At 51.1% G+C, this 10456-nt stretch overlaps 2 non-coding genes across 2 annotated transcripts; both read left to right on the forward strand.

The window, feature by feature from the left end:
* The first annotated feature begins 8891 nt into the window (after positions 1–8891).
* On the forward strand, positions 8892–8964 carry TRNAF-GAA (transfer RNA phenylalanine (anticodon GAA)). Its single transcript has one exon. It is a non-coding gene; the product is annotated as a tRNA-Phe (tRNA).
* A 971-nt stretch (positions 8965–9935) lies between these two features.
* Positions 9936–10007, forward strand: TRNAA-UGC (transfer RNA alanine (anticodon UGC)). The gene has a single exon. It is a non-coding gene; the product is annotated as a tRNA-Ala (tRNA).
* Positions 10008–10456: the final 449 nt, after the last annotated feature.

Below are 10456 nucleotides of genomic sequence, written 5' to 3' on the forward strand. Positions count from 1 at the left end.
ATAGAAACAAGTGATCTGTGGCAGTCCAATACACTACCAATTCATCAGTGTCTCTCCTAGCATTGTTGCCTTCATTCAAATTGTTGTCAGCTTTCAAAACCAGAAGTAGTTCTACTCATGGCGTAATGTCCTAAGCACACTGACCACAGCATAGGAGAGAATTGTGGAATCCATGATTCTCACAGCAGATACTGGCATGTGCAGCAAGCGCAGTCGTTCAATTGGTGTGAAAGTAGGCCAAAAGCTTTAGTACGGCTGCAAAGCAATGAGATGGCTGATAGGACATTTTCTCACATTCCCAAAATGCATAGTGCTACATTGTGCGTTCCCATAGTGCAGTGGTTCTCAAGGTGCGATCCACAGCTGCTTTCCAGGTGGTCCACAGCGAGAGCTCCCCCTTCCCCCTGCCTCCTATGCGTGGGGAGCCCGCACTCATGGGTGGTGAGTTATATGGGTTCATGGTGCCCATGCTCCAGCAATATTCAGAGCCTGCTCCACCAATATTTGGAGCTGGGTCTCTCCCCTGGTCCTGCCTGGAGCAGGCCCCAGCCCCCACCTGCTGGCCCCCCCGTGCATCCTCTCACCCTGGCCCCAGAGTGTCCCCCCCATCCCATACCATCCCTGCTGTGCGCAACTTTCAGTCCAGCTCACCCTTGCCCGCACACGCTGCTGGCTGCTGTTGCCATGTGCAGCGTTTACAGGTAAGCAGGGAAATGGCTGGGCGTGATGTGACGTCAAGGCCCGGGACTTTAAAACTGCTTGGTGCGGCATTGCACCACGTGGCCTAGCTCCGGATTCAGAGTCCGGGGACTTCTGGGGCCTGAGTGCAGACTCCAGCCCTGCAAAGTGGAAGGCAGAAGGTAAAGTAAGGTAAGGGGAAAGGTAAGGAGAGGGGGAGGAAAGGGCTTGTGCGGAGGAGGAGGGGGAAAATAGGGGAAGGAGTAGGAGAGGAAGGGGCTTGTGTGGAGGGGGAGGGGGAAGGGGAAGAAAGGGGAAGGCACCAAGGGACAGTGTGGAGGAGAGACAAATGTCAGGGGGCCAAGTGCAGATAATGAGGAAAAGGGCAGGAGGGGAGGTGTCAGTGGGAGGGGGGACAGGGTGATGCTGGGAGAGGAGAGGAGAGGGGAAGGGCATTGGGGGCTAGAGGGACAAGGTGGAGGTGCTGGGAGAAGGCTTGAAAGAAGGGGTGGACATGAGAAAGGTGGGGATGGAGCAAGTCATGTGTGAGGGCAGAGAGGGCCATGAGGAGAATGGGGGCAGAGAGTGGTGAAGGGGGTGGGCAACAGGGAAAAAGAGGGCAAAGGGGGCAGGAGTAGTAAGGAAATGTGGGGCACCAGGAGGATGCAAGGGTAAGGAAAGGTGCAGGTGCCAGGTGACTCTGGGGGTGAAACAGAAGGGCAGACACCTGCAGGGGAGAGACCAGCACCAGAGGAGAGAGGCAGGGCAGGTGTGTAGAGAGAGGTGTTAGAAGAGGGGATGAGGAGGGGTAGCTCACATGATCAGAGTGGGGCTACTGGAGGAGCAGGCATGGGGCAGAGAAGGGCTGGTGGAAGGGGGCAGGTCGCAGGAGGGCTGACGGCAGTGAGAAGGGCAGGAGTCAGGACAGCAGAGGAGAGTGAGGAGTTGGGGGGCAGCAGGCACCAGGGGAGCTGATGGAGCAAGGGGAGGAGACAGGGCAACAGAGAGAAAAGGTAAAGGTTTATAAAATATTTATTAATAACTTGGGTGCCACAGTGGCACATCCAAACAAGCCACATGAACTCAGTACTGGTGCACAACACAAAATCCATTCTGCTCATGCATGGGAGGAAACTCTTAGGCTATGTCTACACTGGCGGCTTCTTGTGCAAGAACATCTTGCACAAGGGTTCTTGTGCAAGAAGTCTTGCTCAAGAACACGTCCACACTGCCATGTGCAAGCTGTGCTTTTGCGCAAGAACATCCATGGCAGTGTGGACGCTCTCTTGCGCAAGTAAGCTCCAATGGCCATTTTAGCATATGGGTCTCTTGTGCAAGAAATTCCTGCCGAGCATCAAAACTGCCCTCTTGCGCAAGAGAGCTTACACCTGTTAGAAAAGAGCATAGCTCTTGTGCAAGACACCCTCTCTTACCATGCCGTACTGTAAAGTTCCTTGCACAAGAGCAGGAGGACAGTGTGGATGCTCTGCGGGTTCTTGCAGAAGAACGGCTGTACTTGCGCAAGAAGCCACGAGTGTAGACATAGCGTTAGAGGGAACACTTGCCCCAGCCTCTCTGCCCCAGAGTTAATGTCACACACATTGGGTTAATGCAATTGCAGGATAGTTGCATGAAGGGGGTTTGGTGGGGGCCAAACTAATCCCTGTTGGTAGGAGGATGGTGGGAAAAGCCCTTTGAGAGGGGTGACATGACACCTTTTACTTCTGGTCATGTGTCCATCTTGCCGCAAGTGTGTTACCTCCAGAGGCCTGGTTAATGGGAGTCAGGGGACGTGGTTAATGGGGATCAGAGGGCGGGGTTAACAGGGGTCAGAGGGTGTGGCTAATGGGGCACAACCAAAAATTATACAAACCTGCCGCCCCTGCCCGCACTGCTGCTGCAACTTCGTGGTCGGCACGCAGCTGGGAAGCTGCAGCACCAGCTCTAGCTGGCAGGCAGGGAAGTGAAGAAAGCAAACTCCCCCTTCCCTCTCCTATGCAAGCCATGGAGCTACACATGGAGGAGTGCTGCCGCCATGGGAAGAGCAGCACATCCCTCGGTTAGTCCCATGGTGCAGGCAGCAGATTAGCTGCGTAGAGCTCAGCCTGGTGCGGTGGGCTCTCATGGTGCGCAAGTGGCTGGCACCTCCCCTTTCCTGGCAGCAGGTTAGGCTGCACAGGGCTCAGCTGGGCTCTCATGGTGTGAAAGCAGCCAGTGCCCCACTCCCCAATGGCAAGTTTGGCTGCTCAGGGTCTGGTGATGGTGGGGGGAGGTGACGCTGCAGCTGAGGTCCCTGCATTTGCAGGAGGCAGGTGGGGACTCGAGGCCCTTTGGGGCTTTGCACCCACAGGGACTCAATCTGGGAAGAGGGCACCATAGACTGGAGCCCTGCGGGTCTCCACCCCCTGCAGGGCTGGACACCCCAAGGTCACTTACCTGCCCACCCCCACCTTGCTGCTCCACGCCCTGCCCTCCAGCCTCCCTGCCCCTATTTTCCTGAATACTCCCAAACCACTTTGACCCCAGCCCTATTCCCAGGAGCGCCCTGCCCCCCATCTTCCCAAACCCCCCTCAGCCACTCTGATCCCCCCAGTTTTAGCCTCAGGGACTCCCTCCCTCATATCCTGCCCCTGGCCAGACACCCTATGCCCAGTCAGCTTCTGCACCCTCCCTTCTGGCCAGACCCTGTACCCTCTCTCCTGGCCAGACACCCTGTTCCCAGCCTGCTTCTGCACCTTACCCCCACCCGGACCTTGTACCCTTACCCCCTTCTGCACCCCACCTCCCTGCCAGATCCGGCACCCCATCCCTATCCCATTCGCTGGCAGCCCTGTCCTGCACACTGAACTCCTCATTTTTGCCCCCACCCCAGAGCCTAAAATTCACAAACTCCGGAACCCCAGAAAAGTAAATCTGGTCTATGGGAAGCCCTGAACCTCAGTCCTCCCTGTCCGTTCCCTTCCCCTGGTGTGCCAGAGGAGTGAGGTGCCTCCGTTGGGGGCCATAAAAAGCCACCCCTGCTATCAATAAAGAAAACATTGAAACCTTTCATGTTGGACATAAATTAATATTTTACTTTATTTAAAATTAAGTTTGATAAACTAACATGAGAAAGGTAAAGTGCTTAATCTGGTTAATAATTTAAATTAAACCAGTCTCCCTAGCTGCAGCACTAGCAAATGGCTCAGGCATAATTATGTAATTAATGGTGTGTTTCTATTAGCAACTGGTGGTCCACAGAAAGGTTTATATTGAGCCAGATGGTCCATGGACCAAAAAGTTTGAGAACCGCTGCAATAGTGCTTAGTGACTGAAGGTAACACCAGGCACTCTGGGACACTTACCCACTTGCGTTGTTTTTTCTGTTAACAGGGTGCTAGCAATGTGGCCATGAAATGTCAACAATGGGGAGCAGAAAAAATGGTTTAACAAGTGTTCACTTTTAACAACTTTTGCATGTCAACAGTACTTTCCTTGACAAACCTTCCCAGTGTAGATATAGCCTAAGAAAAACTGTATGGTGAGAAGCTCCGTTTCCTCTTGTTCACAGCTTCTTGATTTCTTAATCATGTTTGCTTTAACAGAGTTGCAGTCCTCACTGAAGTTTATGCATATGCTATGCAGTGCTTAAAGTGTTAAACTGAAAGCATTTTTTCAGTTACTTAAACACACACATAAAAAACCCACTGTTGTTAAGCTCCGACAAGTTGAACATCACCAAACTCTTTAAAAGGCAATAAGCTTTCTCCTGCCCTTCAAAAACTTCTGAACACTACCATATTTCAGCTACTGTACACTGAGATATGTTCTATTCCTGGGGTTCCCAAACTTTTTGACACGGGGACCAGCAAATCCATTCACAAACTTTTGGAGGACCTGTAATGTTCATTTGCATATTTGCATATTCATTAATCAAATGATGAATATTCAAATACGTTGTTTCTGGTCCTCCCAAAACCCCCAGTGCCAGCTTTAGCAAAGCTTCTGATATGGTCACCCACAATATTCTTGCCAGCAAGTTAAGGAATATGGATTGGATAAATGGGCTGTAAGACAGAAAGCTGGTTAGACCAGGGTTTCCCAAACGTTTTACTTTAATTGGAACCCTTTTTTTTCAGTACAGCTTTTTGCAGCCCAAAAATATAAACACATAAAAAACAAACTGAGAAAATACCAGACATATAACATGTCTGGTATTTTCTCAGTAGATAAGTTGTATTATTACTAGATGTATCAGTTTGTAGTTTCGAACGGTCTGGCTGGTAAATGTGCTCAGGTTGCATGAGTGTGTCTCCCAGCCAGACAGTTCACAACTACTCGAGGGTGTGTGTGTGTGTGGGGGGGAACAATAGAATCCCCGGGCCGGACTAACTCATCCTTTGTGCTTTGTGGGGAGGAGGGAGGGAATGGGGGCAGGCCCCAAGATCTACATATGGCCGGGTCAGTCCCACTCCCCGCAGGCTGATTCATTCCTCCCCCTGCTCCCCCCGCTGTGCCTCCAGCCAGCCCCACTTCCAACCCCCTCCCGGGCTGCCAGTTCTCCCCCGCTTCTCCTCCCAATCTCCTTTGTCCAGCCCTCCTTCCAGCGCCCGCTTCTCCCACCCCCTCCACATCTTCCCCGGCCAGCTCCCTGCCCCCAACCTCACATCCCCTGGCAGCCCTGCTTCCACCGGCCCCCCAATCTCCCCAGCCTGCCCTGATTCCCCCATCCAGTGCTGCTTCCGGTGGCCAGCTCTCCCCTCCTCCTCACCCCAGAATCCCCTGGCACCTGCACCTTCCCTTAGCCCTGCACCCTCCTGCTGCCTCCCCCTTCCCTTACTGCCTCTGGCCCCTTTGCCCTCTTTTTCCCTGATACCCACCCCCTCACCACTCTCTTCCCCATTCCCCTCCTGCCCCTCTGTGCCCTCACACATGACTTGCTCCATCCTGGCATTCTTCATGCCCACCCCTTCTTTCAAGCCTTCTCCCAGCACCTCCCCCTCCAGCCACCAATGCCCTTCCCCTTTCCTCTCCTCTCCCAGCATCACCCTGTCCCCCCTCCCACTGACACCTCCCCTCCTGCCCTTTCCCTCATTGTCTGCACTTGGCCCCCTAGAATTTGTCTCTCCCTCCTGCACCATGTCCCTTGGTGCCTTCCCCCTCCCCCTCCGGCGCCCCTTCTCCTTCCACCCAAGCCCAAGCCCGCCTTCGCCTCGCCACCCAAGCCTGTTCCCTACCTTCTGCCTTCCACATTGCGGGGCCGGAGGCCGCGCTCAGGCCCCGGAGGCCGAACCCAGAGCCAGCGTGGCCCCGCCACGTGCCTCCGAAGAGTTTTAAAATCCCGGGCTGTGACATCACGTCACGCCCGGGCGTCCTCCCTGCCCATGTGCAACGCCGCGCATGGGCAGCAGCAGGCGGTGCGGAGGAGCCGCGCACGGGGAGGACACATGGTGGGGCCAGCCCGCTCCAGGCAGAGCTGGGGGAGAGACCCAGCTCTACGTATTGGTGGAGCAGGGCCCCCGGCTCTGTAACTTGCCGGCACTTCCGGGTTCAGGGGTGTGGGCCCGAATCGGCCCTGCTGGCAGCCACCAGGCATGCTGAGGCCCGGTATTTTTTGGGAAACGCTGTTCTATTCTATATTATATCAATATTCAATTCTGCAAGGTATATGCATTAGGAGCATCCATTAAAATCATAGGCTCTCTTTGCATAGAGAATTTACAGTATCAGGTCTTTTATTTGGTTTCTATTGCAGAAGTATCATAAATTATCAAGTTTTTAGACTGCAATCTTTATGAGGGTGGGTTTCTTGAATGGCATAGCTAAACACAGTAGATCTGTACCTGATCATGTCAAGCTGCTTTATTATTATTATTATTATTATTATTATTAATAATAATAATAATAATAATAATAATAATAATAATAATAATAATAATAATAACTTTAAACAATTATTGCTCTGCACATACACAAAATGCTCCTTTGGACAAAGAGCAAGAATTCCAACCATTACAAAGTTATCTAGAAAACGTATGAACATATCAAAGCAGGGGTATGTCATAAAAGTCCCTCATCATCTATACATTTATAATTACTGGCACAGGGCATGCTGCAATATTTCATCAGTGAATGTATTGTTTGTTATCTGATTACCTAGGCCTTGTGTAACTGTCTCATTAGTGGGAATTATTAGAACAACTAGAGCATGGAACACTGGGTTAGTCACTGAAATGCCAAACTCTGCTGACTATTAAATATTACTCTGAAGTTATATGATCAGTTTGATATTTTTGAAAATAAAGTGCTAGCTTCTTTGAACAAAGTTCCCTAGGAAAAAAAAAATTAATGTTAAATAAGGTCTGCAATGTTAAACACTAATTCTACAAAAACAAAGGGGCTTGTCTACACTACAGAATTAGTCAACCTAATGTATGTCGGCATATAGGTATGGCAGTAATTACATTGCTTGTGCATATCTACACTTTGCTCATTGTGACAGTGGTGTACATCCTCCCCCAGTGCACTTGTATCAATTGTACTGTCAATAGGACATTGTGGGCTAGTACCAGTAGACATTGTGGAAGTGGAGTTAAGTCAGTATCTCTGGACAGTAACATTGGTGGGCAGTGGTGACTGCGAGGGAGGGACACAAGGAGGCCACTGGCCACCTGATACATGACTCCTCCTTTGCACCACTCTAGCCTAGAAGAGGGCCCTGCCTCTTCCTGCCCTGCTCTGCCTTCACCTCTTCCCCCAAGGCTCTTCCCCCTGAATAATGCTGGCAAGGTCGGTCATTAGTGCTGGGGGGCACCAGGCACTGGCAGCAAGGATCAGGGTATCCCCCATGTAACTCACCAGTGATTGGGGGTGGGTGGGAGAGCAGAGCAACCCAGCCCACTCGACTCCCCTGGCACCCAGACACATTGCTTCAGTAAGTGTGGGAAGCAGCCCCATCTCTTCCCCAAACACCTTTCCCCCAGCAACGTGGCTGGTAGTTGGGGTGATACAGTGGGCTGGGGCCAGGTCTCTTGACTTCCTGTTGCCACTAGTGAGGAGAAGGGTGACCCTCTACTACTGGCCAAGGGGTTCAGAGTGTGAGAGGTGACACCTTGAAGGTAGGGAGCTGGGGTGAGTTCTGGAGAGGCCTAGGGCATTTGCTTGGGGAGCACCGGGTTGGAGGCTTGAGTCCCTCCCCACACTCCACCAGCCTTGGGAGTGGCTGGACAGGCAACATAGGCTGCCCCAGGGAGGGATGGAGGTGGCTCCCACATTAGGAAAGCAGGATAAGGGACCTGCTGAAGAGATGGTGGTGGTGTGGGTTCTGGAGTGGCCTAGCAGATAGGACATCAGTGTCTGGAGCATGGGGTGGTGACTCGAGACCCTGCCAGCTCCCACTCCACCTGTTCAGGCAGCAGCCTGGCAACCAACACCAGTTTCCCCAGGGATGGATCTGGCTCCTGCATTAGGAAAGCAGGATAAAGGTCTCTCTGACCCATGTACATGTTGGGTCTGGAGATGAAAAGGAAGGACAGTGTGTGTTTGTGAGAATGCCAGACAGACAGATTGTGTGAGAGTGCTGGAGATTTGCACTGCCAAGCTTCCTCCATCCCCTTCTCTCTGTTTGGAGGTGGGGGCAGGGCAGACAGCCTGACATCAGTGCCCCCCTCTTCCCTCCCACACCAAGCAGGGGGGCAGCTCTAAGGCAGAGGCAGAAGCAGCATGATAGTGGGTGGAGGGGCAGATGAAGTGCCAGCACTTGATAGCTTCTGGGCAAACCAGTCAGGATCACCTGTCAGAGGCTCCAAGATCTACTGGTTGGTGACCACTGCCCTAGATGCAGCTGCTCTCTACCTCTACTCCTGTTAGGACCGGAGACCACAGAACTAAGGAACTTCTCTTTTCTGGGATGTAGCCATGAGGGAACACAATGAAACAACCCACAACAAAAGAATAAGACTGCAACAGAACATAATGTGCTTAATATAACAAATCATCATGCTGAAGTAATTCATAAATCATCATAATAATAAATCATCCATATCCTTTACAGCTGGCATCCTTCAAACTCTTTTATTGTACAAGGGAAAAGAGCATTTCAAAGTGTGTTCAAAGAAGATTGTAGTTAGAGTTGGAGTAAGGTGGAAGAAAAAGGACAGAAAAATGAACCAAAAACATGTGAATACATTATTCAGCAGGGTGCTGTTCACAAGCAGCCAGCCTTTTCTACACCTGCCGAAATAGCTCAGTTGGGAGAGCGTTAGACTGAAGATCTAAAGGTCCCTGGTTCAATCCCGGGTTTCGGCAAATTAGGTTCTCTTTTTCAGAAGCAGGTGAAGGTCTTCTGTTTAGTTTGTTAAGTGGCATGGTGAGAGTGCCCCTTATAGCATGCCCTGGTTGTGCAGAAAAGGGCAGCTGCCCACCTCTGATTCAGTTTTATGGGCTATTATATTTTGTGACGTTTAGCTTCTGGGTTGGCCAGGGAAGAGAGCTCCTTGCACTGGCATTGCTGGAGCTTTGTAATCATGTTGCCTAACAAAACTGGTGTTTGTTTATGGGCTGCCACGGGCAGTGCACACAAGACATCAGGGCTTTTGGCTCCCTTGCATTCCCCCCAAAGCTCATCACTGAAGCCTGGAGCGTGCCCGTTTGCATTGCGCAGCTGGGCAGCCATAAGGGTCTCCATGTAGGCTGTTGCCAATGTACACACAGAAACAACTACACCCTGCTGAGGCTAGCAGGTCTGGCAACTTTCAAAAAGCCTTCCTAGGAACAAAACATATAGCTCATCCTCGTTAGTATAGTGGTAAGTATCCCCGCCTGTCACGCGGGAGACCGGGGTTCGATTCCCCGACGGGGAGGCTACTTAACTTTTAACACATGCTAGTACTTTGAGAAATGTTTAGGCAGAAAAAAAAGGCAAAGGCAACCCAATCCCCCCCACAGTGATCCCACATGAGTTGAGTGCCCTCCATTGGGGGGGGTCTTATCAAGCTGTATGCAACTTTATTCTGTGTCCACCAAAACCAGCATGGCACAGAGCCGTGCAAAGTCAGAAACTCCCCTGCAAACATGGCTACAAAATCCATCAATCGGACATGCCTTTGCATGGGGTTATGCTTCCCTCTGTGTCACAGCTAGGCGTAGTCAGCTTAGTATTGCACTTCCCAGTGTCTTTCTTCCTGCATTACTTTTCACCTTTGTCTGCCCCTTCTTATTGCTCTTGCCACTGCCAGGAGAAAGTATATTTAATTCATTGAAGAAGAAAGGAACAAGAGGGGGATGTAGCTCAGTGGTAGAGCGCATGCTTTGCATGTATGAGGCCCCGGGTTCAATCCCCGGCATCTCCATTTCTTTTCCCTCCTCCACTCCAGATATTTTGTGTTTCTTTTACTAAGGATTTGGCTTTAACTCTTAAACAGGCAAAGGTTGAAACGTTGCGAAAAGTGAGTGTAGTGTAACAGCATCCAATGGCATAAACCTTTGCCTCTTCTCCTAGTAGTTCCCGTGGATACTCCACTGTAGGTGTCAGGCTCGTCCCGGTGCTGCAAGTCGGAGATTTTCAGTAGCTGTAGTCAGCCGGACCGCACATGCATGGTCAGTGTCTCGCGCCATTCGTGTTCTTTGATTGTTGCGCGTGATCCGGCTCCTGCCAGTGCCTCTCAACCATCCTCGGTTGCAGATGGAGCTCCCCTCTTCTCTTTGTCTAGTCAGAGTTTCCCGTCAATAGTTAATTATATAGTAGTTAGTTTAATAGTTGTATCTTGTTAGAGTAGTTGTTAGTTACAAAAAAAAAAAC

Source organism: Pelodiscus sinensis, chromosome Z (assembly GCF_052426305.1).
Source record: "Pelodiscus sinensis isolate ZL-2025 chromosome Z, ASM5242630v1, whole genome shotgun sequence".
Lineage (NCBI taxonomy): Eukaryota > Metazoa > Chordata > Testudines > Trionychidae > Pelodiscus > Pelodiscus sinensis.